Genomic DNA, 7,569 nt, shown 5'->3' with positions numbered 1-7,569 from the left:
AAAAAAAGATTCTGAATACATTAAGAGAAAAAGGTACAAAGGCAGGCAAGCAAAAGCAAAAAGGCACTCCAGCTATATTCTCCCCTGCTTTTTGACAGAAATTTGACTTTAAGTGACTGTGTTTAATTCTACTAGAACAGTAGCTTTAGGCTGGAGCTTAGCTGCTCACAATAGATGGCAGGAGTCAATGACTGACTCCCCTATGTGGGGGATGAGGAAAGAGGGAAAGGATTATGATTCTTATAGTTACATAGTCTTCCCTGGAATTCTCTTGGTTTTGCATAGCTTCTCATCCCCAAGTATTAGCAGTGAAGAGTGTCCCAGCTTTCACAAAATTTTGTTCATGTGTTTCTTAGCTGATTGTTAACTTCCAGGAACTTGCCTACACAGTAGGTGGGGAAAAACGTTGTGTTACTTGAGTGTGATGCCAACAATATGTAGCAATTCACAGCTATGACTTCTCATCAAGTAACTATAACTTTTACTTCACCAAGGGAAAAATAATACTAAGAACCAATATTTTAATAAATTTTACGCATTATCAAATGATTCTTAAGTTTTCTTTGGGAAAAGGAGCTAGGAATCTTTCTTCTAGGCTGCAAATTTCCACTGGCTCTCTTGGAAATTCCAAACATGCTAAAAATATAGTGTCTGTGTACCTATCTGGCAAAGTTAATTTTGAGCATCCTACCTCTTTTCCTAGCAGGATGCATTCTCTCTCTGCCTTACACATCTCATGGTTGCATCATGGGGTTTATAAGGATGTTGGCACAGTCCTGCTCTGTTTCATTCTGTAGAGCGGTACATGCTCTGGGCATTCTTGAAGATAGGTGTTCCAGTCTTTGCTTAACCTACTCCTGAAAATGTCACTGTTTCTTAGCATCATAACCATATAATGTTAGTATGATGTTTTTTGTCTCAATTTAACATTATTACCTTTGTCTGATCAAGAGAAGACTAGAGCAGGATCATAAGGAAAAGACTCAAATTGCCCTGGAGAAAAACCTTCCGAGGAGGTTTGTATAGTATCTGCTTTTCTGATGTAACGGGCAGCTTCAGTTATTGCTTGAATATCTAATTCATTTGCAGTTCTTGTTAAAAGAGGCCATTGTGTTTTATTTCATTTTGAGGAAGTACTTACCACCTACAGTTTAGATTTGCATTAAAATGAGAAGCATCCTCAATTCAGCAAAGCACTATTGAAAGATGTGACAGCAGCAATGTTCTCAGAGTGAAAGACTACCAGTTTAATGATGAAGCTAATGGTACCACTTGGGACTCGCACATTGTTAACTTGCAGATGTGCTGCTTCTACCTGTACTCCAGGCTCAGAATTTGCCCATCAATAGTACCTCTGTTGTTCTGGAATCTCAGCACACATTAAAAATGCTAAGCCACCCAGTAATGTCTTGGAGTTGGTGTCTGTATTTCTTTTATGTGTGTAATTTCCTATAGGTTTCCTTCTAAAACATTACCTCTCCTCATGAGATCCAGAGTTGCAGGCACCTTCCTCAGTTCGGTATTTTATTCTAGCAATGTTGTTCTCGTTTTGACAGACCTGGTTTGAAAAATTCAGGCCATTGCCCAATCACAGCCTCAGGAATTAAAATTTAATTCCTTTTTTTGAAAACTTTGGCCTCATTGTTCATTGACTTTGACTTATGCAGAGGGATCATTTTCTGTCTTCCCTCTCTTAGATGGTGGAATAGATCAGGATTTAACAGTGTTGACAAAAATACAGTAAGGGATTGTGTGGTGGCGTTTGCATTTTGTCCAGATTTTTTAATCATTGTTAATGATAGGGATTGGGAAGGGAAGATGCTAGTGTCCCAAGGAAGATAGGAGACAAAAATTACTGGCTGCAGAATTTATGGGATGAGTATTATCCTCCAGGAGCATTTACAGCAGAAGGTACTTTTGACTGAAATGTGCCACCTGACACACCCGGAAAACAAGCTGGAGGGACTAGAGATGCAGCTATAAGTCAAGTCCAACCTCAGGGATGGATGTCGGGATATGTTGGAACAGGAGAAGATAACACAAATAACTAATGAATTACAGATCACTGCTGATGAAGGAGACAGGGTAAACAGAGCTAGATTGAGAGGGAGATCCAAAGAAATATCCAACAACAAGAAAGACTACCTAGCAGAGAAATAGGATCACAGAAGAGGGCTGTTACACAAAAGAAAAATAGAAGACAGAATGAGAAAGAAGAGAGGAAGACAGTGCTGGCAGAAGAAAAGAACGTATGGGTATGAAAGATAGCTGGGGATTGGAGCCAAAGGGAGAAAATAGACAATTCACATGTGACATGAAAGAGAAATAGAGATGAAACACATTTCAGAGAGAAGAAGGAACCCCTTCATGCCCTCATGGAGCATGGACAGGATTATGTGATTGGCATTCCTCACTAAGAAGAATCAACAGGCCTGTCACCAGAACAGGCCCAGAGGACAAAAAAGCATGCTGTCTTTTAGACATTGAGATGCAGACCTCATCTGATGGAAGCAGAGACAAGTTGGCAAGAAGACTTTATGGTGGGAAAAATAAATGGCACTGCTATGTTCCCACTAGGCCACCTGGGGAACATTCTGAGAGAAGCAAAGTGGGGGATCTCAGTGGAACTGCTATCTTTTCTAGTGAAAGAGAGAAAAGTTATGATAACATAAAGAACTGGGACTACTGGGAAGGTTTGTGCCTTCCAGCTTATGGAATTGAGTTGGTAATTCATAGGGAGAGTTTTAAACAAATAGATGCAGAAAGAAGGTTGAGAGACACTCATGTAATCTCCAAGTCTAGTTTTAATTCACAAGGATAGTGAAATTAGGGTAGTAAAATACAATAAAGTGTAAAAATTTATTGTAAAACAAAAGACTACTAAAAAGAATAAAGAGAATATTAGTAATGAGTACAGTCACAGTCAAGCGGATGATGCAGTTAATAAAATGTTTGCTCATAATCTAACTAGGGTATTGAATGAAGTCAGAGAGAAACAACTGAAATAGAACTAAGGTAAAGAACATCAACAACAAATGGTGGAATATATCAACTAATGCATTACATGCTTTCATGTATTATAAGGAAAAGTGAGACATAATAAAGGAGCCAGGTGGACTGAGAAATACCTGTTGAAGGGTATGTGCTAGTCAGAAAAGAGAGAAAGGTAAATGGGGAGGCTTTGTACATTTTTAAGTGCAGAATGCTCTAAAACAATGAGAAAGGAGAGCATGCATAGAAAAGAGTAGATTTAGATGAGTTTCCAATCTGGGGAAGAAATTAAGAAGACATTATTCCATGAATAGATGTTGAAGATCAGATTTGCATACTGAGAACATCCTTTATCTTAATGCAGAAATAATTTTACTAGGCATTGTATTGGGGACATTAATTTCCCTGACACAAATTGAAGAGCAAATGTTTTTAATAATTGTAAGACACTTGTGGGTGTGACAGGCAGTCACCAGGAGTGCATTATGCTGAGAAGAGAACAATCCAGTAAATTTTGGTACAGATTTTATTTAGTATTTTCACTATTGAAAGTGGTACTTTCTGAAATTTCTGATTCTGAAATTTGGTGATGACATAAAGTTGGGAGGTATCAACAAAACCCATCAGGATCAGAATATTGTATGGGAAGTATTGGATTACTTTGAGAAGTACCAATGCTAGATAGAAATGGGTATATGTTGTAAGGAAAAATTACAAGTGTTTGTGAAATAAGCCAGGGATTCATTAGCTGCAAACAGTAGAGACAGATGAGAAAGATGAGCCAACTGATCCTGATTCCTAGGTCATCCCCACTTGCGAAGCCATGCTCCTGCTGCTCCCTGGCAATTCTCTTCTTGTCCTTATGTGTACCTTCCTATAAAAAAGAACAAATATTATAATTATTTATGGCCCTGTAATCCAAGGACCGTTAAACAGTCTGTGATAGTATCGATCCATGTCTTGGTGTCCTAATAAAAGTGATAATTAATAAGTATTTGGTTGTCTGTAATGCACATCTCTTCAGTGGCTTCATGGCCTTTCTAAAGGAGATCAATATCAGTGTCCATATTTTCTAGTTGGAGAAAGAGCAACCAGGTACTCAAAGGTCACCCAGCAAACTGGTGGCAGAGACTGAAGCAGATCTGAGCTCTTATCAAATCTGCTCAGTGTCTGTCCAACTTCTATTGAGAGGGACCTCAGAAAACTGCATTTCTTATGGTGGCCTGTTTGACACCAAATGAAAACCAGGCCTATGGATTGTACTAATGCCAGTACCTAAAATGTTAAATACCCTGTCAGTAATATCATATTTAAGTTTGAAAGACGGCCATTTCTGACTTTGATGGCAGTCCCTAGAACGCAAAACTTTGCTATAAGGGCCAAATTGGCCTGGATGGTCCCAGAAAAAGACCCTAGTCTTTGTTTGGTTGAAAATCTTTTGAATGCTCTTTTCTCTTGCATTTTCACTAAGGCAACTGTTTTTCCTTCTCCTCCACTCAGGGAATTAACTCTTTTCCAGTGCTGCAAAGAAAGATGGCAAAACAGGCACTCCATTTGAAACCCTGCACCAGGTCACGTGACCTGGTGAGTGACACAACATACCATCTGTCTCGCATGTGAATGAAAGCAAGAGCTGTGTCCATTGTCCATAAATATCCTTGCTGATGCCAAGGCTGTTTGCCCTTCAATATGATTCAGTGCAGGGGGCACATCCCCTCTATTCCATTTTTGTTTTAAATCTGGTCACAGGATATTATGCAAGACCTGACTAGACTAAGTTTGGTCCATTAAGTTAATGGACCAAATGGCAGATCCTGTGGTGATTTAAAGGAGTGTAGCTTTTGGAACGGCTTATGCCAGTTGAGAATCTGGCTCTGTCTCTCCTAATAACTTCTAACCTGACTTTTTTCACTTTGGTTTTCAAAATATTCCTTCAGCCGTTAGCAAGGCAAATATCCAACTATATGTTTTTAAGAGTCATGACCTAGTAAATGCCTGTGATTGTAGAACACACTTGCATTAATCATCTGCTATATTTTGTTTCTAAGATGCAGCCTTTCTTGACTGTATCATATATGAGTAGTTTTGCTACTTGCAAATGGATTATCTTGGAAGTTATTAAAAGGCAAATAGGCTCCTAACATACAGTTATGCAAGACAAATGCCATACTTCAGTGAACTTTTCTGGCTGAGCTTTAAACCTCTGAAAACTATTATTTATAATAGAAGTGTTGACAAAGCCTTTAAATACAGAATTGTGACAGAGATGTTAGACTAAATATACTAGCATGCATATGAGAAAACAATAAAATTGTAGCTTTTTCTAGATAAAAGGAAAATCCTGTAAAAGGGAAAATCATGGTCTTTGCATTGAAGTATGCGTTCAGGGCCCCTTTTTAAGATGTATGGAATGCTTTACCTAGAATGGGGTTGGCTAAATCCTTGTTTCTGCTAATGTGTACAAAGTGAATTTCAGATAACCAGTGATCAGCAGAGGTTTTCCTGCAGCAAGGGATTTCTATGCTTGCAGAAAGATTGTGGCAGCATGGAGGTGTCTCATGTGTTGTCACCTTTTTATGCTTGAAGTAACTGAGAGCAATTTTGCTGTATGTGGACAATCACTGTGAAGGGGTGCAGAGAACAGGCCAACACTGAAGTTTCTGCTGAGACTTTTAATTCAGTGGTAAAATAAAGAGACCTAAATCAAAGTTCCCTGGGATTAAGGAGTTACAACCAGCTTTTTATGCAGCCCTTCTTGCCGCCATCTCCAAATATACATTGGCTAGAGTGGAAAACCTAACTCTTAGTACAAATGTATTCAGTACACAAAATTGGTATATGCCTATATATTGGTAGGTTAACCACTTTTCATGTTGCACTGGGACCTTTAGATGTATGTACTCAGACAGCTATTTATGTGCAGAGATTTTTTTTACATAATTTAGGGGTATGCAAGCTCCTACTGCTAGGTTTAAAATCTAAATCTATTATATAAACATGTGCAGCCAATACAGAATTCTGTGCATGTGACAGTACTGAAACCATGAATGAACGAACCAAGATGAACAAAGTAAGTCTGATATTGTATGAGCTCAGCAGGATTCTAACCAAAAAGCAACAGGGACTTTAAAATAAAAAAAAAAGAAAATGTTTATGTTGGATGATCTTGAAAGTATATAACAACACCAGGGATGCCGGTTTCTTCATTCCATAGTCAGCATGGCATCCCAAACTCCCTACTAATATCCAGCCATTTACTATTTTTAAACAAACTGATCCTTCCATAATTATTCTTTTTAACTATTAATGTTTTCTTGAACATACATGTGCATATATTATAGACAGGCATTGCTGATCTATATTTTTCCCTGTGCTAGTGAGTTTAAAACAGAAATGTTTAAATTCAAAAGTGTTTGTCTGCTTTGTTGAAATAATTTGCTACTTGAATACCTGAATGTTGCAGTTTTTAAGAAACTATATTACTTGGATCTCATTTACCCTTCACAGAAACACAGAACAGCTGAGGTTGGAAGGGAACTTTAAAGATCACCTAGTCGTCTCTGCCCATGTCTCCAGCCTGTCGAGGTGCCTCTGAATGGCAGCACAGCCCTCTGGCGTATCAGCTACTCCTCCCAGTTTTATATCATCAGCAAACTTGCTCAGGGCAGGCAGGCACTTGCTCTGCCCCTTCATCCAGGTCACTGAATAAGTTGAACAAGACTGGACCCAGCATTGACCCCTGTGGTACACCGCTAGTTACCGGCCTCCAACTAGACTTTGCGCCACTGATCACAACCCTCTGAGTTCTGCCATTCAGCCAGTTCTCAATCCACCTCACTGTCCACTCATCTAGCCCACGCTTCCTGAGCTTGCCTATGAGGATGTTATGGGAGACAGTGTCAAAAGCCTTGCTGAAGTCAAGGCAGATAACATCCACTGCTCTCCCCTCGTCTACCCAGCCAGTCATCCCACCACAGAAGGCCATCAGGTTGGTTAAGCTCAATTTCCCCTTGGTGAATGCATGCTGACTACTCCTGATCACCTTATCCTTCACATGCTTAGAGATGGCATTCAGGATGAGCTGTTCCATCACCTTTCCAAGGATCGAGGGGAGGCTGACTGGGACCTCTTTCTTGCCCTTTTTGGAGACTGGAGTGACATTTGCTTTCTTCCAGTCCTCAGGCACCTCTCCTGATCACCATGACCTTTCCAAGATGATCGAGAGTGGCCTTGCAATGACATCAGCCAGCTCCCTTAGTACTCGTGGGTGCATCCCATGAGTTTTGATTAAGTGATCCCTAACCAAATCCTCCTCCAGCAAGGGAAAGTCTCCCTTTCTCCAGACTTTCTCCCTGCTCTCCTGGCCCTGGGATCCCTTGAGGGCCAGTCTTACCAGTAGAGACCGAAGCAAAGGAGGCATTCAGTATCTCTGCCTTCTCTGTAGTCTTCATCAGCAGGGCCCCTGCCCCATTCAGCAGTGGGCCCACATTTTCCCTAGTCTTCCTTTTGTTACTGATGTATTGATAGAGGCCCTTCCTGTCGTCCTTGACCTCTCTGGCCAGATTAAATTCCAGATGG

The 7,569-nt window shown here is 40.0% G+C and overlaps 1 long non-coding RNA gene across 1 annotated transcript in view; it reads right to left on the bottom strand.

The window, feature by feature from the left end:
- Positions 1-2,840: 2,840 nt before the first annotated feature.
- Positions 2,841-7,569, bottom strand: part of LOC106488987 (uncharacterized) — a 37,396-nt gene continuing 32,667 nt past the window's right edge. The window contains exon 3 of the long non-coding RNA XR_001293326.2: positions 2,841-3,865. This is a non-coding gene — a long non-coding RNA (uncharacterized lncRNA). The remainder of the gene's footprint in view (positions 3,866-7,569) is intronic.

Source organism: Apteryx mantelli, chromosome 1, assembly GCF_036417845.1.
Source record: "Apteryx mantelli isolate bAptMan1 chromosome 1, bAptMan1.hap1, whole genome shotgun sequence".
NCBI lineage: Eukaryota > Metazoa > Chordata > Aves > Apterygiformes > Apterygidae > Apteryx > Apteryx mantelli.
This window is presented reverse-complemented; position numbering and strand designations above follow the sequence as displayed.